This window comes from Monodelphis domestica, chromosome 7 (genome assembly GCF_027887165.1).
Source record: "Monodelphis domestica isolate mMonDom1 chromosome 7, mMonDom1.pri, whole genome shotgun sequence".
NCBI lineage: Eukaryota > Metazoa > Chordata > Mammalia > Didelphimorphia > Didelphidae > Monodelphis > Monodelphis domestica.
The window spans coordinates 51,057,527-51,080,959 of record NC_077233.1 but is presented as its reverse complement, the minus strand read 5'-3'; the positions used below and the strand labels follow the sequence as shown (position 1 = coordinate 51,080,959).

The 23,433-nt window shown below is 39.9% G+C and overlaps 1 protein-coding gene across 3 annotated transcripts in view; it reads left to right on the top strand.

Moving 5' to 3' along the window:
• SSUH2 (ssu-2 homolog) overlaps positions 1–23,433 on the top strand; it is a 157,719-nt gene that overhangs the window by 76,679 nt on the left and 57,607 nt on the right. The gene's annotated exons all lie outside the window — the stretch shown is intronic.

The window sequence follows — 23,433 nt, the reverse complement described above, 5'->3', positions numbered from 1 at the left end:
CTGACCCGGCACAGGAAGGACTGGTGGACAATCATTTCAATCCCTCCTTGGCCAGGCCCTGTGAAAGGGGGTGTGACGCTGCACTTGGCATCAGGAACTTTGTGGCCCTGGACATCACTTGACTTGAAATTTTTCATCCATAAAGTGGCGATTATAATACCTGTATGAATCACAATCAGCATTTTATAGCCATCAAACCACTATATAATTGTGAGCTATTGTGATGGGCTGCAGAATTATTAAAGTACCCAGGCAGAAGGTGACAGCCATTCCCTTTCATCCTTAAAGCAGAAATACTAATATTAATAAAAAAGATGATGATGATAATAGTAACTAATATTTGTGTTGTACCTACTATGTGTCAGGCACTTTGCTAGACACGTATTAATCTCAAAGTCAAGAAATTGGAGTTTTAGTATCCCCTCTGCTGTTGGATACTTGTAAAGTAGCTAATTGTATTAATTGATGAATAACAGCTAACATTTATGTATGGCGCTTACTGCATGCCAGACACTTTGCTAAGTACTTTATAATTATCTCATTTAATTCTCACAACCATCCTGGGAGGTAGGTGCTATTTATTATTACCCTCATTTTACAGCTGAGGCAGTTGAAGCAAACAGAAGTTAAATGATTTGCCCCGACACTAGGAACTCTGTTCATTATGCTGATTTGTCACCTTCTGTCCTTTGACCTCTGAAAGCCTCATTTTCCCCTAGCTGTAAAATGGGAGTAATTCTACCTGCTTTAATTCCTGGATAGGATTGTGAGGATTGTATAAAAAGTCAAATAATCATTCAAAGGGAAGACTGAACGATGTTTTGAGTGTTTCAGTCTTGATGTCATTCAAATCAATTTTTTGATCTGAGATTAAAGCATCTGGAGCCTTCAGAGAGGAACTTTGTATTGATTTATGCCTGACAGTGTAACTGACCTCTCTTTGTTTTTTGAGGTGTCAACTCACTGTATTAAAAAAATGAAATCCCAGTTTTTATTGATCTCTTTTGCATTTGTACCAGTCACTTCTCTATATATTACCCTCACCCAACCAAAATTGTACTCTTTCTTCTTACAAAGAAAAACAGTTAAGCAAAAACAATTGACACTGGCTGATAGCATCTGATAATATATTCAGCATTTAGTCTCAAGAGTTCACTGCCTTTCTGCTGAGAGAAGGGAGGGATGTTTTATTATCTGTTTTCTGAGCCCAAGATTAGTCATTTTAATTACTTATCCATGGGCTTCATTTTAGTGATTTTTCATTTACATTATTGTAGATACTCCTCTTCTGGTCTACTTATCAAGCTGCATCAGTTTCTCATCTTTGTCATTTCCTATTGTAAAATAATATTCCACGACATTTATAGAATTCAATTTATTCCACCATTCCCCAGTTGAGGAGGGCCCCATTTTGTTTCTAGTTTCTTTATATCATAAAAATACTGCTATGAATATTTTGATACCTATTATTATTTTCTTTTGTTTTTAACTTCTTTGCCTGGTGGAGTGGATGGATAATGAGATTAAAAAGCCATAAACAGCTTAGTGACTGCTTTTTTCTTCATGATTCCAAGTAGTTGTAATGGAACCAGAATGGTTGGACCAATTCCCAGCCCCACTCTTACTGTCTCTGGCTTCTCAAAGACCCTCCAAGAGTAACTTTCCAGTTTTTGCCTTTGCCAACCTTCCGGGGAGTACAGTGAAATCTTGTTTTAATTTTTAGTTCTCTCATTAGTGATTTAGTATATGTTTTTATATGGTTATTGATAGTTTGCATTTCTTCCTGTGAAATTTTCATTCTTTGTTTATTTTAGTAGAAATTATTTTTCATATTCTTTGGTCACTTGTTGTTGGGTGGGTTCTTCACTGATCCAGTGACTACTTATAGTCTCCTGATCCTTCTCCCTTAACCGAATATAGACTCTGGATTTGCTGCATTAATTTCCTACTCTCATTCTTCATCTCAGTCTTGAAGACTGATCAGTGAATTTCTGATAAAATGAGAGAGAACTTGAGTGACCATGGAGTTTTAGTAACTGTTCAATAAACACTTAATGATTCTGTTCAGGTCACTAGATTCAGAACCAGGAGAGATCTGACTTTTGCACTCATAATCAGGCATATGCTTTAGAAAAAAATTACTTTGACAGCTGAATGGACAATGAACTGGAATGGGAAGAGACTTGAGACAGAAAGATCAACCAGCAGGCTACTGAAGGAGTTCAGGCATGAAACAATGAGGGTATGGACTAGGGATGTGATCAGGTGAGTCGAAAGAAAGAGACCTTTCTGAGAGAGCTTGTAAAGAGTAGAAATGATAAGACTTGACAACAGATTGGATATGGGGGTGAGCACAATTAGAAGGCAAAGTGACATTGAGACTGGGAACCTAGATGCTTGGGAAAATAGTGACCCCCTTAGTAATAGGAAAGCTGAGTAGAGGGGAGGATTCTGAGGAAAGATAATGAGTTCTGTTTTAGGTGTGCTGAGTTTGGAATGTCTATAGGATGTAGAGTTTGAGATGTCTGAAGGGCAGTAGGAATATGAAAGTTATGGCTGCAGAAATGAACTTGGGAATTATATGCATATCGATGATAACTGAATCCATAAGAGTTGATAAATCACCAAGGGGAAAAACACATGGGGAGAACAGAAGAAGGCTCAAGAAAAAGCCTTGGGGGATAACTAAAGGTTAGCTGACATTTCCCTAGAGGAGAAGACAGCAAACACACTGAGGAGTGATTAAACATGTAGGAGAACAATCAGGATTGAGTAGTGTCACCAAAAACATGAGGGAAAAGTGGGTGATCAACATTGTCTATAGTGATATAAAAAGATGAGGTTTAATGAAGGGTCATTAAATCTGACAAATTAAGAGATAATTAATAACTTTGAAGAGACGAAATTTAGTTGAATGATGATGTCAGAAGCTAGATTGCAGAGGATTTAAAATAGAGTAGAGAGGAGTGGAAGGAGAGGCAAATATTATATGACTTTCTCAAAGAGTTTAGCCATGAATGAGAGGAAAGACATGGGATGATAGATGGCAGGGATGGTGGGAAAGAATGAGAGATTTATTTTTAAAGATGATGAGACTTGGGTGTATTTACAGGAACCAGGGAAACACCTACTAGACACAGAGAGATTAAAGATAGATGAAACAATCAGGATAATAGAGAATGCAGTCTGCTACATAAGATGCGATGGACTGGGATCAAACATGCATTTACATTATATTGTCAAAGAGAAGGATCATCTCTTTATGTGAGATATGGGTGGAGGAAATGATATTGGGCAGAAGACAGCTGAATAGTATTGTGAGATGAAAAGGAGAAATGAAGAGGAAGATCTTGGTGAATGGCTTTAATTTTTAATTAATATATGAGGCCAGATCCTCAGTTGAGAGGGTGAGAAGAAGGGATGCCATGGAAACCTTGCAAAGGGATTGTTAAGAGTAAATTTTGGGGTCGAGACTGACTATATTATTTAGTGGTTGCTAGGGATTTAAATTCTAAATCCCAATGAAATAAGTCAGAATGGAATGGAATTTTTATGGTGGTTTATTTACAATAGAAGGAATAAATTAAGAATGAGGAGAGAGAGAGAGAGAGAGAGAGAGAGAGAGAGAGAGAGAGAGAGAGAGAGAGAGAGAGAGAGAGAGAGAGAGAGAGAGAGAAATCTCTGCTCTGAGCCAGGGGGAGTTCAGAGGCCTCAGCCAAGGGGCCTTCCCAGAAGATTACCATGTGGTCATTCAGGAAAGCAGGCTAAGGACCCGCACAACACCAAGTCAAAGTCGACCTTCAAAGTCTGCAAAAGCCCCTCTCACAGGAAGTAACACAAAATATAAAGGCAGTTCTTTACCTCACTTCCTGTGTCTCACATGTACCAATGGTGGTTTAAACTTGGCTTAGGACAGCCCAGGGGGTCAGTCAGTTGTTTCTGATTTGTTACTTGCTAGCACATGCAGGTCACAGACCATCCTCCCCCACACTTAACCCTTAAGTGGGGGTGTATACATTCCTTGTTGCTAAAATTCTAAAGACTAAGCAGGATGGAGTAAATCTAAAATTCACAGGATAAAAAGTTTAAGAATCACCATTAAGAATCAATTCAAGGTTCAAGATAAGAAAGGGAGGATAATATATAGCCAGTGCAGGATTGATATCATCACAGAAACATATGAACAGGGAAAATATGGGTCAGTTATGCATTGAAAATAAGAAGTAATGACTCTATCATCTTCCTTATGCTCCATTGGTAGTCATTCAGTGTTATGAGAATGATAAAGACCCCCAACATGTACAATAGATCCTCTGAGGTTGAATTATGGAGGGCTATGGATAACTGTCATACAGAATGAAGAGGTGTGGCTAGGTTTTAATCTATATCTTTGAAGAGAGTATATACTTTTTTTTGTTCTATCAAACTATCAAAGTACTGAGCCAAGGCACAGTGGAATGTACTTTGGATTTGGAGTCAGGGGGCTTGAGTGTGAATTCTGTGTCTGTTACCTACTAACTGTGTGATGTTGACTAAGTCAATTCACATCTCAGGTCTTCAACCTCCTCCACCTATAAAGATGAGAAAAAGTAGGTAGACTAACTGAATTCTAAAGTACCTCTTAGTTCTAAGTCTGTGGTCCCATGAACTCTGGCTTGAATATTCAATTTTTACTATGAAGCAAAATTTAACAGTCAGGATTGAATTATTCTCAAATCTCTGGCTGATAAATTTCTTCTGTAAATCTTATTGAAGTAGAGAACATTTGGTATTACTCATCTTTGAAGCATCAGAGAACAGATGAAAAAATGCCAAACTTGAAGTCAGAGGAGCTGAGTTCAAATATTCTCTTATTAGGTACGTAATTTTGGGTACTCTCTTACCCTCTCGGGACTCAGTTTTCTCATTTGGCAAATGAGGGGATAGGACTAGAGGGTCTATAAAATTCTTTCAACTCTGAATCTCTGAGACACATTTAAAAGATTATCATTTCCAATTATTATCTCTAGGTAGATAATTCCCAGAACTACTCATCCAGTCCTACCTCTCTTCTCTTCTGAACTCCAGTCTTACACTTAACGACTACCTGTGGGCATATCAAACTCCACACAACCAAAGTAAAAGCCATTCATTATCTTTCCCCCTAATCGAGTTGATTCTGCTTTCATTCTTTCTCTTAGACTTTACTAGAAGAGCACCACCATTCTCTTCATCATGCAGCTCACAACTTTGGCATTATCCTCGACTCCTCATTTTCAGTCTACATAACCTATCTGTCCTCAAATCTTGTTTCTGCTAATGCACGTTCATTCTTCTCACATCCATTCCCTTCTCTCCACTCACATAACCATAACTCTAGCTGAGGCTTTCATCACCTCTTGCCTGGACTATTACAGTAGCCTTTTAATTAATGTCTCTGCCTAAGTCTCTCCCCATTCTTCTTCCATACAGCTGCCAAGGTGATTTGCCTACAGATTAAGTCTTTACATGCTACCTCTGTTCTAGGAGATCCAGTGACTCCCTCTTGCCCCTTAGGATCAAATATAAACTTCTTTGTAGGGGAAGATAATTTAAAGCTTTTCCTAACTTGGCTTTCAAGTCTGCTTGTAATTTTCTCTCTTCCACTTTAAATTCTGGCAATTTTCGGTTAGTAATTAGTCAGCATTTATTACTATGTGCCAAGAACTGTGTTAAGGGCAACACTAGTCTATTTGCGGTTCCTCAGAGAGTCCATTCCTTCTCTCATCTCCATGCCTTGGCACAAGTGTCCTCTTGAAGCCTAGAATGTTCTCTTGACTTAAGTCCACCTTGAATTTCTTTGGGAGTCAGCTGAAATGTCACTTTTTATAGGAGATCTTTCCTAGTCTCTTCATTTGCTAAATGTTTCTCCTTCCTTCCACTCTAATTATACTCTACATCTACCTAGCTGTTTGCATGTTCACTCCCTATTAGAATATAAACTTCTTGTGGGCAGGGACCATTTCTGCCTTTTATTCTATGTCTTTGGCACAGTGCCCAGCACATTAAAAATATTTGACAAATGCTGGTTGACAATGTAGAGATGGAGAAACTGAATGCTAGAGAAATGGGAAAGGACATAGGAAAATGGGATGAAATCCTATTTTTCCCTATGGAATTTACTTTATCTGGTATTTAGGAAAGCTAATGATGGACAAGTCCAATATGCCATGTGAATGCAATATGACTCTAGCCTAGATCTTGGTTTATAAATTGTAGATCTCAAGGAAAACCGGGTCCCAACCTTCCTTTCTTAGAAAGTTAATGGTGCTACATCAATTTTTGGTGCACTGAGACAATTTGCTTTCCAGATGGATAGAGATACTATCTCACTGTCTTAGAAATCAGAGAACTTGTTTGTCTGATGTCTGAAAAAAAAGGGAGAGGGAATTAGCTAGTTTCTAGGTTTCAACAACAACAACAACAAAAACAACAAAACACCTCTATTATCTTTAGGCAGGGTGGGTGAATTCCAATAGGTTGAATTTCCTGGTGTGGTCCAGGAACCAAACATTCCCATGTCCTTTTGTGGGAGACTTTTTCAAAACAATTTTTGGTCTGAAAGAAATGTCACTAGGACAACTTACTATCTCGCTACTCCATCCAAAGCTATATGAGTGAAGAGAGAATCTTTGTTGCCAAAGATCCAACTTTCTCCAATTAGAGTCCAAACTGGGAACCCTGAGAATTTCACTTTTGAACCTTTCTTTCTGACTCTCTTAAAGGAATAGATCATACTTCCATGGGCATTGTTAAAGAAAAGAAGGTAGAATTTTGTATTTACTGTACCAATTTATAATTAGGGAAATATTCTTTTGTGTTTTCAGATGCAGAAAAAAAAAAGCTTTGGCAAATGCTGAAAAATTCCCTAATGTCCTCAGCTAGGAAAAGGGCTAAATTTCCAGAAAATCGAATTCATATTTGCTTTCTTCCATTCACTCTTACAGACTTTAAGCCTGAGTTTCTCATGATGTGAATGCAAAAGATGTTAAATCTTTCAGGAGTGAAATGAAAGACTATTTTGTTTCGAGAAAAAGTAACCAAGGCTGGGATTTCTCCATGATAGATGCCTAGTGGTCAAAAATACTTTATTTGGGGGACTGATAGCTATTATAACAGTGAGGCTGGATGTGTATGCAGGCCCGCTCACCTTTAAATATTTTATTTTAGCTACTCCCTCAGACTCCAATGTGGTGTAGAAAAAGTGTATTAGATGTTAGGCAAGTCAGGTGTACTGGAGTTCTAGTATCAGGTTTGCTTTCAACTTTCTCTGTGATCTTAGGCAAGTCATTTCACTTTGAACCTCTATTTCCCACATCTATTGTTTCCCATTTACTCAGCTATACAGACTATTCAAACTTTAGTTGCTTCCTTTAAGATTCAGTTTGTGACACCTTCTTCAGGAGGCATTTCCTGGTCACCCCAGGTATCAATACCTTCCATTTTCCCTCTCTATATTTTGTATTTATCTATTTTTTCCCTAAGAGCCAGCAGGGGAGCTCAGTGGATAGAGCACTGAGTCTGGAGTCAGGAAGACCTAAATTCAAATGGGCCTCAGACACTTACTAGCTGTGGCAAATCACTTAACCTCTGTTTGCCTCAATCTACTGGAGAAGGAAATGGTAAACAACTCCAGTTTCTTTGCCAAGAAAATTCCACAGATGGTATTGGTGTGCTATGTATGGTCCATGGGGTTGTGAAGAGTTGAGAATGACTGAACAATAATTTTTCTACATGTTGTAGAATGGAATATTCTTTTGTCTTTGTATTTCTAGTGCTTGGCAAAGTTTCTGGCATCTAGAGAGCACTTATGGAATACTTAACTGTTGATTGGTTGAAGATATGCCAAGGTGATCTCTTCCTTCTGTCTCCTTTGCACTCTGTTCAGTTATCATCTGTCTAGGAGAAACCCTCTTCTGTGGGATAGAGTGAAAATACTCAGGGGATCAAGTTCTCATTCTGGCTCTGCCATTCTACTACCGTGGGCATATGCCATGACTTCTCTGGACTTCACTTTCTGAATATGTTGGACTGGGTGACTTGTAGTCCCTTGGCTACTTCCAACATCACAAATTACCTGATAATTCTATGACTTGACCTTTGACGAAAAGTCTGAGGCTCTGTAGGATTCTGAAGTACCTCCTGAATCATACGAGAATCAAGGTATGATTTGGAATTAGAGAACATGAATGAAAACCCCGACTCTGTCACTATCAATGTTACATTGGGCAAGTTAATTTACTGAGTCTCTGGGACTTAGTTTCCTTTTCAGTAAATTGAAGAGTTTCAACTAGAGGTCCTTTAAGGCTTCTCCTTGCGATGAATGCCAGGTTCCTATGATTCATTGACTAGAGTCAATGTTGAATATCAAACTGAATCACAGAATTGCTTGGTTCTAGCCATTTATTTATTGTTAAGGCTAAATGGATTTTCAAAGGAGCTGTGTGAGCAAAAGCTTTCAGCTGCTGATTTCAGGCCATTACTGGAGTTGTCCATTTGGATTTTATTTGAGGTTGCTATTTTGGTCAAAGTGGTACCAATTGTGACAGTGAAAGCTTGTTCTGCTGGACATACTCTTGGATGCCTTTATGTACAAATCTGATGGCTAGGCAGGGTAGGAAGTAGGGAAGCATCATAGGAAGACCACTGACTCAGGCCATTTATCATCTGAGTGACCTTCACAAATCACACTTAACTTCCCAGGCCCTACTTTTTGTTGTTGTTGTTGAGTTGTTTCAATCTTGTCTAATCTTATTGTCACCCCATTTGGCTTTTTCTTGGTAAAGATACTGGAGTGGTTTGCCAATCCTTCTCCAGCTCATTTTCTAGATAAGGAAACGGAGGCAAACAGGGTTAAGTGACATGTCCAGGGTCATGTAGCTAGCAAATGTCTGAGGCCCCATTTGAACACAAGTCTTCTTGACTCCAGGCCTGACACTCTACTGTACCACCTACCTGTCCTAGGTCTTAGTTTGATCATCTGAAAAATGAGGAAGTTTAGTTTGGTGCCAGCCAGTTAAATCAACAAGCATTTATTATGCAATCTACTATGTGCCAAGAACTGTACAGAGTTCTGGTGGTGACAAAGAATGCAAAAGACAATTTTGCCCACAAGGAGTTCACAGTCTAATGGGTAAGACAACATGCAAGCATTTAGGTACAAACAAAATAGAGATATAAGCAACAGAGTGTATGTAGGGTGTATGTAGAGTGTAAGAGGATTTAGAAGAGGCTTTTTATATAAGGTGGGATATTAATCCTAACTCAGAAGAAGCTGAGAAATCCAAGAGATGGAGATGAGGAGAAAGAGAAGATACCCAGCATTGAGAAATGGGCTGTAAGGAATAGCCAGGAGTCCAGCATAGTGATAGGTGGGCAGAGTGTGGGGAGAAGATGGTGGTGGAAGTCAGGTAGGAAAGGTTCAGGTTATAAAGGGTTTTTAATACCAAACAGAAGATTTTATATTTGATCCTAGATGTAAGATGGAACAACAGGAATTTATTGAATGGCAAGGTGCAGTGGGCAGAGAGTGGTGATATGGCCAAACCTGAATTTTAAGCAGCCATACTCTAAGAGCAGTGGTAGAAATTTCATATAAAAATAGGGGCTATGAAACCCCTTCATATTGACTGAGAAAACCATAAATGAATATTATCTACATTTATTTTATTAAATAACTTACAATTACATTTTAATCTGGTTCAGCCATATTCAGAAATGGTGTGGGAAAGTGAGGGGGATGTTTGACACTTTTATTTCTTCCAAGTCTATATCTATGATTGTATGGAAATGAGCTTTGTTCATTAATTCACTGTGTAACCTTGGAGATGGTCATTTCTTTTCTTTGGATCTCATTTTGCTCATAGATAAAGTGAAGGATTCATCTTTAGTGGGAGAAGATACAACTATTAAGTTTTAGGTACTACAGAATGTGATCTTTAGGGTTCATTCTAGGTTGGAAGTTAATGGCTTCTGTGCAGGAGTATGGCTTTGGAGTCAGATGACCTGGATTTAAAATCTGCCTCTGATTTTCGGGACAGTCATTGAACTTCCTTGATGAGTTTCCTCATCAGGGAGAAAAAAATGACTGACCTAATTGGCCTCCATAAACCCATCATCTAGGTCTACTCTCTCAGTAGAAGAGGCCTCTCTTGAGGCTAGTCCCTTCAGAAAATCCAGGAAAGGAGTCATCTTTTTTCACTCACCCCACATGGTAGTTTTAAGGAAAGTAGAAGCAGTCCAAGATCCTCAGTCAGAAATCCTCCAAAGTCAAGTTGAAGATGAAAGCCTGATAAGGCTTTTCACAGGAAGTTCTTGGCACTTTTAAAGACCATTCCTTTTTTGTTACTTCCTGTGACTTCCTTCCATTTTATGTGTGCCAATTAAAGCTAAAGCATTGCTTAGGACTGCCCAGAGGGCAGTCAGTCAATTCTGATTCATCCCCCACTATTGCACATGTGGGTCACAGACCTCCCCCACTCAAGTGTAAGTGGGATGTATATGCTTCTGGTGATTAAATCTAACAATGGGCAGGGGAGAGTTAATCCCATATTCACACTGAAAAGGAGTATGATATCTGAAGACCCTTGTAGCTTTAAATTAAGATCCTATTATCTTTAAACTTGTTATTTGTTTTAATTTTTGGGGGTCCTATTATCTTTTAATTGAAATCATGCTTCATATATCTTTATATAGCCAGGGGTTCTTTACTTGGGGTGTGCAAACAATAAAAGAATATTTTGGTAATTGTATTTAAATATAATTAGTTTCCTTTATGGTCCTCTGTATTTTGTGTATTCAAAATATTATTCTGAGAGGAAGTCCATACCAGAATGCTATAGAAGTCCATGGTACCCACCAAGTCGAGAACCCTATGCTCTTAAAGGTTAAGGACCCCTATACTATAGACTAAACTGGAGAGGGCAGTGATTCCGTTTTAGTAAAATCTTTTATCTTTCTTTGTGCCTCATACAATGCTCTGCATACAAGAGGAACTTAATAAGTATCGATCAAGTTGAAATGGATCTCTGGTGCCTCCTCATGGGCCCTTGATAAATGTGTATTGATTTATGAAAAGGAGACCGAGGTTTGGTCCTGGTCGACTCTTAATTTGTGTGACTTTTATTGAGGCACAACTTTTCTGAGATTCAAATTCTGTTGAATTACGTCATGATGAGTACCACATGACACTGCAAAACTGGAAATTGAGTATATTTCACCAAACGAGAAGTGACTTTTTAATGACTCAGAAGCCATTCCTGAACCAACTGTCTGTATGCAATTACCCCAACACATGAGGGCAAAGATAATACAGACCTAGAAGAAAGATTTACATGCATGAAAGGGCAGGCAATAAAAAAAAAATATTTATCTGACCCATTGAAACAACTTATTGATGCAAAAATTAGGAAATAGATGGAAGAAAGGATATTGCCATTCATCATGATCAATTTGTACAGAAATTTAACAGATCTAAATAATTGTTCTGATGAGGAGACAAAAAAAAGTTTCAAACCTGCCTTACTCATAAACGCTTGATCCATTGCCAGGCAAAGAGTGATGAAGGCCAAAGGTAGCCTCGGTTTAAAATGGAAATTCGTTTGTAAAATATTGCAGAGAAGAGCTGTGGAAATTTATGAGCAGTTCCACCTCACAACACAGATGGAAGGACAGAGAAAATTTAAAGAAAGTTTGCCTAGAAACCCAACTAAGGAACAATGTATTGAAGTGAATATAACACTGGATTAAGAATCAGAAAGACCTGGGCTTGGGTCTTTCCCATTTCCAGCCCCCTCAACTAATATTGGCTGTGTGACCTTGAGTAAGTCACTTACCCTCTTTAGGTCTTGGTTTCCTCTAAATTAGATGTCTAAGATCCCTTCTGGCTCTAAATCTGTGTAATATAAAGACACATACAGATGAAACTTGGAGGACCATGAATAAAAGAAAGATGAAAAAGATCTTTGAAGATATTTACAACAAATTCTTTTCATCATAAAGCAGGGGTCCCCAAACTACGGCCCGCAGGCCACATGTGGCCCCTTGAGGCCATGTATCTGGCCCCCACCGCACTTCCAGAAGGGGCACCTCTTTCATTGGTGGTCAATGAGAGGAGCACTGGATGTGACAGTGCTTCAAAGCGTGGCATAGTTCACATATAGTACTTCTTTCGGTGACATAATCCTTTGTGTGGCGCCTTAGAATGTGGAGTCGTGCAAAGGATTATGTAGCTGCACAATGGAAGGCATCAGCATGGTGAATGGCGCTCTGGGGGAGGGGATTCCACACTGTGTATACTGCTGCCCAGTTAGGGTTAGGGTTAGGGTTAGGATTTTATAGTCCAGCCCTCCAAGGGTCTGAGGAACAGTGAATTGGCCCCCTGTGTAAAAAGTTTGGGGACCCCTGCCATAAAGTATAGTGGAAGTAAGATATTTGCACTTGAATATGCCAGTCCCAGATTCTTGAGAAAATAGGATTATCAGTGAAAAAAACAAAGATAGTAAAGGCATGTGGACTAGACCAATTATATGCTGGTGATGAAACAATCTGGGAGATATTTAAGGATTTATTCTCAAGGTATCCTAAAAAAGGGGAAGTTTCCTACCAAAAATGTGGGAATACCAAAAATGTGGGAAAAACTTTGCATTTATTTATTACCTCCCACCCCAAATAATTAAGTAATATCAATTGTTATTACATTCATAGTTTTCTATTCATGGAAAAATACTCTCTCTATACTAATGGCATTTTTGAAGTATACTAGAAGGGAATAGGCAAGCCGTTTGGCAAGAGGTCACATCTTTTATCATCACATAATTGGGTGAAAGATTTAGAGAATACAAATTCCCTCTATGCTTATTTGTTGTTGCTTTTGACTAGAATGTATCCTAATACCTTTGTTCTTCTTCTTTCACTGTGGAGATTCCAAGGGCTCAAGAAATGATTCATGGAGGGAGGCAAGGAGGAAGGATGAGGCCTTCCACTGAAAATGAGTTTACTTCTAAATATTTCTGTGAGAGAGCAGATAAAAGAGATAGGCTAGCCCAGAGGGAACAAAAAGTGCCTCTTTCTCAAGGAGCTGCATGACAGGACAAGAGGGCCATTATTTGTACTTCTTTGCTCTCTTTTCCTTTTCTTTTGTACCTCTGAGGGAACACCTGGAGACTAAGTGGAGAGGTTCAAACACTGGCCAATCCTTCCCAGAAGCAACATAGATGTGATGGCTACCATGACTTCCACATCCTGTAGGTGGGTTAGACAAGGAATTCAATGCCTTTGCTTCTATTTTTTTAGTTCGTGAGCCTGGAATGGTGAATAAAGGCTCCTTCACTCTTCCTTTTTCACAAACCTCAGGGACGTGTGTGTGTGTTCGAGATTTTCCCCTACTTATATATCAGAAGATATGGAAGGAGGATTAGGAGGTAGAGAAGGCTGATAAGATCTTTTCTCCACACAGGAGGGTTTGATCTAGGTTCCTTTTCAGTTTATTCAGTGTTTAATTTTTAAGAGGGACCTGTTATGCTTGCCACCCTCATGGAAGAGAGGAAGCGTGGAGTCCAAGACAAGGAGTCCCCTATAGCCAGTGAGTTTCCAGATATTCCATTTGAAGACATTGTATAAATTGAATCACGCCTCAGAATATTACAGAGCTTCTTAAATAAGATCTAATCCCTCGAGAAACCCACGTTGGTAAAGAATGCCTCGTGTCTAGAGGATGATATCTAGTTGGATAGACAAGCTATAGAGTTTTTCCATAAGTAGGTGTATATGTATATCTATGTGTATGTGTATATTGTATATGTTTAAGGGCATGGTTATGCCATGTATATGTATGTATCTTATGTGTATATATCAGTGAAGGAAGGAGAATGTTGTATATATGCACATATAAATGTTTTTATAGCACCCGCTATGTGCGGGGCATTGTGCTAAGCACAATATTATAAATATTATCTTATTTGATCCTCCCAACAACCCTGAAAGGCAGGTGCTCTAATTATCCATACTTTGCAGTTGAGGAAAACAGAGGTTAAGTGACTTGTCCAGGGTCACATAACTAGTAAGTGCTGGAGGCTAGATTGTTGCAGATGGATAATTAGCTAGGCTTGTAATTAAGGAGGGAGAGAATGAGTCAGATTACTTTTTAAAAACAGCAAAATACTTTGAATGACCTCGAGCTTCTTTTTGAGACAAAGGGCTAGCTTTTGAGCAGCACCGTTCTTCAAGTGATAGTGTATGATTGCAAAACCCAGCCTCTGACCCTCACCTGACACCCAGCTCTCACTTGTGGCTCCTAGTAGCTGCTAGCATGCGGCAGTGGCCACACCCCAGGCAACGGCGTCAACAGGCCGGCTAAACCTTGTGAGGGTAGCCATCGGGTCGCCGACCCCTGGTGAACCAGGGCTTTGCTCACCCACCATGTGAAGACTGCTTCGGCCGAACAGGAGGAAGAAACCAACAAGAAGGTTCAACGGCTGAGATGGCGACGCAGCAAAGCACTGTGGAGTGCTTAGGGCATGTTGGAGCACAAAAGACAACAGGGCCATCCAATGCAGCTGAGGAAGTCTCCAGGTGTAACGACTTTTCGTGCCACTGGACCCAGGCTTCCAACGCCAGGAGAGTGGGACTATCTCTGTGCACCGACTTTTCCACTTAAATCTTCATGCACAGGTGTCTTTGTGCACACTCATCTACACCACAGATGAAAGCGCACAAAGACAATCGTCATCCTCAGTTACCGAGAGACTACTATAGAGTTCCTTAAGAGCTGAAATCAGCAATCATTCAGAAACAGGGGCAAGAAGCACACTGTGTGTTACATGTAAGACTTAAAGGCTTAGAAGATGTCACCAATGAAAAATCTGACCTGGAAAAAAGATGACTCAATCAGATGACAAGAATGAGGCATGACCAGTGAAGGATCCATTGTTGTCCTTGAGTCTTCAAGAGAATAGGAGGAAGGTGCCTAGTATATTAGTCGGGCCCCTGGGACAAACTGCCTGGATTGGCTATAGTTCACATTGTCAAGGAATGCTCACATGGATGAGAGATCTGTTAAATAATTGAAGAGTTACATGGAAGGCAAACGGTAACATGCTCAACAAATTGAATTTATGTTTGAAAAGCCAGGAGATCAGAAGGACCCTGGCCTTTTATAATTCAGAAACTGATCATAGGAGACAGCTCGATCTGATTATCAAGAAGGGGGAGGTGGAGGAAAGTAGACTTGGAACTGATGCCAGGCAAATTAAAGATAATTAGATCAGTATCTCTGCTATTTGATAAAAAACAACCCCTGTGGTCTGCATTACCTTCCCTAGCTGACTAGTCCTGCATGAAGCAACAGATAAATGGCAAACTCAAGAACACCCCCTCAGGAATCAGAAACTCCCTTTAAAGTGCACATCTCTGGGAAGACCCGAGCAAGAATATCCTTTAGGCCACTTGATGGTGATGAGGAGCCTCGTTAGACTTGGGGGCTATTGGCTTATTTCACAGGACCCGTCTCATTGTGACTGAGTATAAATAATAATCATCATAGCTAGTCTATAGTGCTTTAAAATTGGCGATGCACTTGACGTGTTATCTCACGTGACCCTTCCTACAACCCCGTGTGGCAGGGATGATTATTATCTCCATTTTCCAAATAGAGAAACTCAGGCTGAGAGAGGTAAAGTGATTTTCAAGGGTCTTGCAGATGAAGCAAATTTTGAACTCAGTTCAGCACTCTTAACCACTGTGCCAACTAGATGCCTCAAATAGGTGAACTTATTTTTTTGTATAATGAATGTTGCACCGATGCATACAACTATTCTTCAAATTTATGTAGAGGTAGGGAGATAGTTAGGTCACTCAGTGGACTGAATGCCAGACCTGGAGTTGGGAAGACTCACCTTCTTGAATTTGAAGCTGGCCTCAGACATTTACTAGATATCTGACTCTGAGCAAGTCACTTAACAATGTTTGTCTCAGTTTCCCCATCCATAAAATGAACCGGAGAAGGAAATGGCAAATCACTTCAGTATCTTTGCCAAGAAACCCTAAATGAGGTCATGAAGAGTTGAACATGACTGAAACGAATGAACAACAACAACAAATGCAGCTGTAGAATTCATTGATATAGATTTATTTATTCTAAGAACATTTCTAAATACAGAGTTCCTTTTTGTTATTGTACATTTCCCATGTAATAGGGGATAGTGTGTTAGACTTACAATTGAGAAGGCCTGCATTCAAATCTTCTCTTTGACACTTATGAGCTGTGTTACCCTGGACAAGTCACTTAACTCTCTGAATCTCTTGCCTCTTTAAAGTTATCATACCAGATTGAATTGCTCATCATTTCCAAGAGGGAGAGGGAGAGGGAAAGGAGGGAAGGAGACAATTTGGATCTTATAATATCAGAAAACATGTTGAAAATTGTTCTTATGTATAATTGGGAAAATAAAATATCTTTTAAAATAAAGAAAAGTTTTTCATTATAGAAGAGTTGCAATCATAGATCCTGATCATTGCTGTTTTAATGAACACATATTAACTGTACAAATACTATCACATAGTGGAATGAGAATTTTTTTTAGCTTTAAAAAAGGGTCCTCATACTTGAAAGAGGGTCAGCCATGTCAGTGTAAAGAAGAAGATCCAAGAACCCTCTGAAACATAGTGGGTGGCTGGAGTTAGGCAGATCACGTAGCCTCTCCATCTTCCTCCAGACAATTCTGGCGATATCTCAGTTATAGAGAAGATGCCTACCTGTGATGGCAGAGGGAACTTCCTCATCTCGGAGTTCCCTGTTATCAACAAAAATATAGGTCCAGTCTTTATCTCTGTCATACTTGAAAAGAGATCAAGAGCTACTGGCTCTTGATGGCCTGCTCTACTATAAATGGAGCAAACAGAAAAAACCAACAACACACTAGCTGATTTCCTTTGGCATAAATAGAAGCAAGAGGCAGTGTGGTTTAATGGTTAGAGATCTGGACTCACCATTAGGAAGATTCCCATCTGATCCATGCTGGTTGTGTTACTCTGGGCAAATCACTTCATCTCTCAGGGCATAGGCAACCTCCAAGACTATAAATTACTGAGTAGTTGCTGACCTGAATTGGTATGAGGCCTTTCCTTTCCTTTCCTTTCCTTTCCTTTCCTTTCCTTTCCTTTCCTTTCCTTTCCTTTCCTTTCCTTTCCTTTCCTTTCCTTTCCTTTCCTTTCCTTTCCTTTCCTTTCCTTTCCTTTCCTTTCCTTTCCTTTCCTTTCCTTTCCTTTCCTTTGCTTTCCTTTGCTTTCCTTTCCTTTCCTTTCCTTTCCTTTCCTTTCCTTTCCTTTCCTTTCCTTTCCTTTCCTTTCCTTTCCTTTCCTTTCCTTTCCTTTCCTTTCCTTTCCTTTCCTTTGCTTTGCTTTGCTTTGCTTTGCTTTGCTTTGCTTTGCTTTGCTTTCCTTTCCTTTCCTTTCCTTTCCTTTCCTTTCCTTTCCTTTCCTTTCCTTTCCTTTCCTTTCCTTTCCTTTCCTTTCCTTTCCTTTCCTTTCCTTTGCTTTCCTTTGCTTTCCTTTCCTTTCCCATCCTTCCACCTTAGAATCAATATCATGTATTGGTTCTAAGGCAGAAGAGTGGCAAGAGCTGGGCAATGGGGGTTGTGATTTGCCCAGTATCACACAGCTGGGAAGTGTCTGAGGTCAAATTTGAACCGGGGACCTCCCATCTCTGGGCCTGGTTTTTAATCCACTGAGCTCCCCAGCTGCCCTCTGTGGTTTTTCTTGATAAGAGGTCCTGTTAACAATGAAATTAAAGGTCTGGGTAAACAAAATCTTGCAGCCATTCTACTGGAAACCAGTTTCTAACTCTTTAATATTTCCATGTAGCTGGCTTGAATTCAGAGCATGGGAGAATGTGTACTGTGCTAGGAACTGGGGGATCTGGGTTCTAGTTTAACTCTGAAATTAGGTTGCTGTATGGACCTTGCTTGGGAAATTCCCTTTAGCAACCTGGACCTGAGTTTTCTTCTTTTTAAATGAGGCATGCGAGGGGTAGAGGGAATGGATTGAGGTGAGGACCAGGGCTTGGAGTCAAGAATTTCCAAATTCAAACCCTGCTTGAGATACTACCTAGTTGGGTAAGTCATTTAATATCAACCTCAGTTTCCTTATACATAAAATGGGTATAATACTAAGCACCTATGACCTCGGGTTGTTGCGAGGATCAAATGGCATAATGTACGGAAGGTACTCGGCCAGCCTTAAAGAACTAGAGAAATGCTGGCTTTCTCTAAGGTTCTTCCCGCTGCTGACTCGCTGTGCCTATAGGGCAGATGCCTGGAATGTTGTGCTAATTGCCCTTGAGTAGCAGAATGGCTTCTACCAATGGCCTCTCTAATGAACATATTTTGGAGGAGAACGTTTCCAGGAACCGTGACCATTTGGCTGGTGTGGTATTTGTAGCAAATTATCCTATTCAGCATCATTCACTCTTCTTCCTATGAGTATTGTAGGCTCGACTTCGCACTGCCCATTGATAAGTGAAGAACAATGTTATCACAAGGGAGCAGGCTCTTTGGCACAGGAGTCATTGGTCCATTGGGCATAAATTCTGCGTAGTTTTCTGGGTGGGGGAGCTTCCAGGGTGGCTGAAAGGGCAGATTTTGGCTAAGATTGAACTGTCTCTGAAGTCGGAATGCCCTTTATGGCTAGAGATTAGGAAGCACTGACTGAGCTACCTTCTTGAAGGCAATCCTTAAAACTCATCTCCTCCATAAAGACTTTCCTGAATTATTCTGCCTCTTCTTATGGGTTCTAGTGTAGTTCTAGTCTGAACCTCTGCTTAAGAATTGTCTGTGGCTCGCTATGGCTTCAATTTTCCTTGCCTGGCACTCAAGGCTTTCCACAATTTGGGACAGCTCTTCTTTTCTAAACTTCTTTCATGCGACTCACCTTCCCTGCAACCAGACTTGAATTCTCTTTGCCCTCTGAACCATGCAATGCTCTCTTATCTAAGGTTACCCTTGATTAAGCCCTTCTCTCTGCCTGAAATGCCCACCTTTCTCCTCCTTTGCTCATTGAATTCCTCCTTGTCCTGTAATCCAAACTCGAATGCCACTCCCTGATGCTCCTCTGGCTCTGGATCTCATCCTTCAGACCCCGCAGAATTGACAACAATCAATCAACAGCATGTATTAAGCTCTTATGAGTCAAGCAGAATGCTAAACATTGAACGTTGCTTTGGACCCCTCCAGAACACTCAGACTGTGAGATTATGCAGCGAAACCCCAAGGAGAGTACGTTGGTCTAGGAGACAAGAGACCTGGCCTCGATCTGATTCAGTTTAACCTTTCTTAAGGAGCTATTTTATGTAGGGCATTGTACTTTGAGGCCTAGCTCTGCTGCTATTTAAATGTGGGAGCTTGAGTAAATCATAGCAGCCGAAATCTAGAACTGGAAGGAAAACTCGAGGTCATTTAGTCCAGCTTTTTCATTTTACAGATCAGCAAACTGAGGTCCATGAAGGTCAAGAGACTTGCCCAAGATCACACAAGTGGCAGAATAAGATTCAAAACTGACTCCAAAACTCTTTCACTTCAAGTCACTTCTGGTTTCAGTTTTCTCTTTGTAAAATATAAGGTCCTTCCAGGCTCTGACTATCCATGACTCTGTTACTCAGTGACCATGTGTTCTAGTGAGGTATGAGAATGAATTCAGGAGGAAGGGGAAGCTAGGCTGCTTAGTGGCTAGAAAGCCAGGCCTAGAGATGGGGTAGTCCCAGGTTCAAATCTGAACTCAGACACTTCCTAGCTATATGACCCTGGGCAAGTCACTTAACTCCAATGGCCAAGCCCTTACCATTCTTCTGTTTTGGAGCGGATACTTAGTATTGATTCTAAGACAGAAGGTAAAAGTTAAAAAAAAAAGAATTTAGGGATAAGCATGGTGGATTGGAAAGGATATTGGGAAGAAGAGAGACCTGAGTTCATATCCCACTACCAACACTTACTAGCTTGTTGAGAAATAAAGAGACTGCTCAGGCTAACACAGCCAGAAAGTGTCTAAGGATTTGTGTCTTAACTCCAGGTCCAGCGCTTTATCCGCTACCCTGTGTGGCTGTTCTAACTATTGGAGGTGGGTTTGAATATGCATTATTTGACTCCAGAGTGACCATTCTTCCCACTATGACTCACAAACTTCTTGGTAGAAAATGACCTGAACTTGGAATTGGGAAACATTTTCAAACCTAGTTTGGGCATAATTATCTAGGTGGGCATTGGAAAGTGACTTCACCATTGGGAATCTCCATTTTTCCATCTGTAAAATGGATATAAATAATTAACTTTGTTGTTGTTCAGTCATATTTGACTTTGTGACTTCAGTGACTTCAGTGACTTGGCAAAGGTACTGGAGTTGTTTTGATGTGGGCAAGGCTGATTGGGGTCTCATCCAAAGATCAGACTGCTGCCAGCATGAGGGAACAAGCTTTATTCCAAGAGAATATAGTAATAGAGTGGCTATAGACCGGAAGGTAAGCCCAGTGAGGAGGGGTTTTCAGGAATGCTTTTTATCTTGATTGGTTACTAAGGAAGGGGTCATTTGGGCAGTTGTGGCCCTGCTGTCTCCAAAGAACTGATGTCAATTTATCCATCACCCACTTTGGTCTACATGGCTTTACCCATGATCCACTCTGTTTGCCCACTGATGGGGAGCAGACCACAATGTAAATGGGATGCTCATGATATGAGAAATACTCCAGGGCAACTTTCTGTCAAATTTTGCTCTTTTCTGCACAGACTCTAAAAAAGGCAATGATTGTGGAAACTGAACTGCCTCTACTTGCTGTTCAAAGACCCTCTATTAAGGACCTAAAGATTGATGTAAAGGGTTTTCTGATAATTATAAATTTAAGCAACCCATGCATTATTTGAAAGGTAACTCCCCTATTAATCAGCTAATTATTGTTTCTATGATCTTTTGATTGTTTATAGCTATTTGGCAAGGTTTGTGGGACATTTTAATTCACATTAATTTGTCATTTTCTTATCCAGCTCATTTTACATATGGGGAAACTGAGACAAACAGGGTTAAGTGACTTGCTTAGGGGCACATAGCTAGTAAACATCTGAGGCTAGATTTGAATTCAGGTATTCCTGATCCTAGACCTGGCACTCTATCTGTACCACATAGCTGCCTGAGTATAATAATGCCAATAGCCCTTATATCACAGGGTTTTTTTCTTTTGAGAATAACACTAAAAAAACCCATACAAATGTGAACTTGTATAATTGAGACCTGATGTACATCAGTCTATGTTTACATGTTATTGATGATGAATTGAGTCAGTCCATTTACCTGGGTGTGATGTTGTACAGACATTTAGTCTGTACATGCGTTTAGTCTGGATTATTTTGGAGATATATTTAGAGAAAGAGAAGAAAGGAAGATATCTGAGCTACCTGCTTTATGCAGTTTTCTTGGGGCTGCATTAATTGGGACCACTCCAGAAGGGAGGCATATATGGAGCTGAATAATAACAGCAATCTTAGAATCGTAGCATCTCAGAGATGAAAGGGGCCTCAGATGTCCTCTAGGCAAATGTCCCTTACCAAGAATCCCCGCTTTAGTCTGTATCTGAGAAGTGATCATACAGATTTTTCTTAAAGAAAAGCAGAGCTGGAGAGCTCACTGCCTCATAATGAATCAGCCCATTTTCATTTTGGATAGTACTAATAGTGAGAAAGATTTTCCTTACATCAAGCCTAGATTTTCCTCTTCTATCCATTGTTCCAAGGGGAAGCCCATCTTCAGAATCTGAGCAAAATGAGTCCATTTCTATTTCCATATGATACCCTTCAAATGCCTGACCATCACTCCTACATCTCTTCTCCAGGATAAACAGCCTCAATTCCTTCATGTGATTTTCTTTCCTTTAGTATTACTTTACAATCCTGGTCCCTCTCTTCTGAACGTTCTCTGTTTTTCCTAAAATGTGGCCACTATACCTAAACCCTGTAATCCAAATGTTGTCTTACCAGGACAGAGTAGACAATCTTCTCCCCATTCTTGTACAGCATGCCTCTACAACATCTCAACTCTGATTCATATCAAGCTGAGTAAAACCCCCCAGAAGTTTTTGGGCAAACAACTGCTTGGTTACACTTCCCTCAACTTGTGTAAATGAATTTTTGAGGCCATGTCACATTTTACATTTCTCCATAAGAAATGCCAACTTTTTCATTTCAGCCTGATGTTCTGGATTGTCAAGGTCTTTTTGTATCGCATGTCCATCACCCAATGGGTTAAATAGTCCTCCCAGCTTTGCGTTATTTGCAGATTTGACAGAGGTGTCCTCTAAGTCTTTAGCCAAGTTATTAACAAAAAATGTGATGAGTAAAGGGTCTTATTTCAGTAGTTTCTTGTCTATATTCCCTTAAACTTCAATCCAGTCATATTATTAAGACTTTTGAGACTCATTCGTAAGAGGTGGAGGAAACATGCCCGTCTGCTTATCTTACATTTATGATATATGGTGTATGATAGGTCCCAGAGACATCTTTAACACCTCTAGGCTCTCCTGTAAAAGAGCTTGGCGCCTATTAGATGAAACACAACAAAATCTTTTTTATTTTTACTGTTACTTTATAGTAATGGAACTGAAACAGAAACCAGGAGTACAATATGATTTACTTTACTAGTAGTTCAAGGATTCCAAAAGCTATTTTGTATCTTAACATCTACAAAGGATAGTGGGAAAACACTAAATCTCATTTAATTTCTTTTTTTTTTTAAATTAACCCCTCAAAACCTTACCTTTTGTCTTAGAATCAATATTATATTGCATATTGGTTCCAAGGCAGAAAAGGGGGAAGGGCTAAGCAAAGAGGTTAAGGGACTGCCCAGGGTCCCACAGCTAGGAAATGGTTGAGGCCAGATTTGAATGCCGGATCTCCTGTTTCTAGGCCTATTTCTCAGTCCACTGAATCGTCTATCTTATTTATTTTCTCATCACATCACTTTTTTACACTCTTGGATGCACTCATAAAATATTAGATTATCTTCCTACATTTCTGGTTGTGTGTGTGTGTGTGTGTGTGTGCACTGATAACATTTAAAAATTGCATTTGTCATTATCAACGCCTGATGTACTTGGGAACGTAATGATTTACAGATCCAGAAAAATCTGAAACTAGAAGAGACCTTGGAGAGTTAGTGTCTGTCTCTCATTTTACAAATGAGGAAACTGAATCGCAGTGACTTACTTGACTATGCTTGGCAGGCCCAGGATAAGAACTCAGGCCTCCCGACTCCTGGTTCAATGTGCTTTTCTCTACATTAAATGTACTTAAACTTATGGTGATAATATAAGGTGCAGCATCACTTTGTAAAGAATTTGTAATCAGGAGACTGAGATTCAGATCCCAAGTCTGCTGTCCAAGGGCT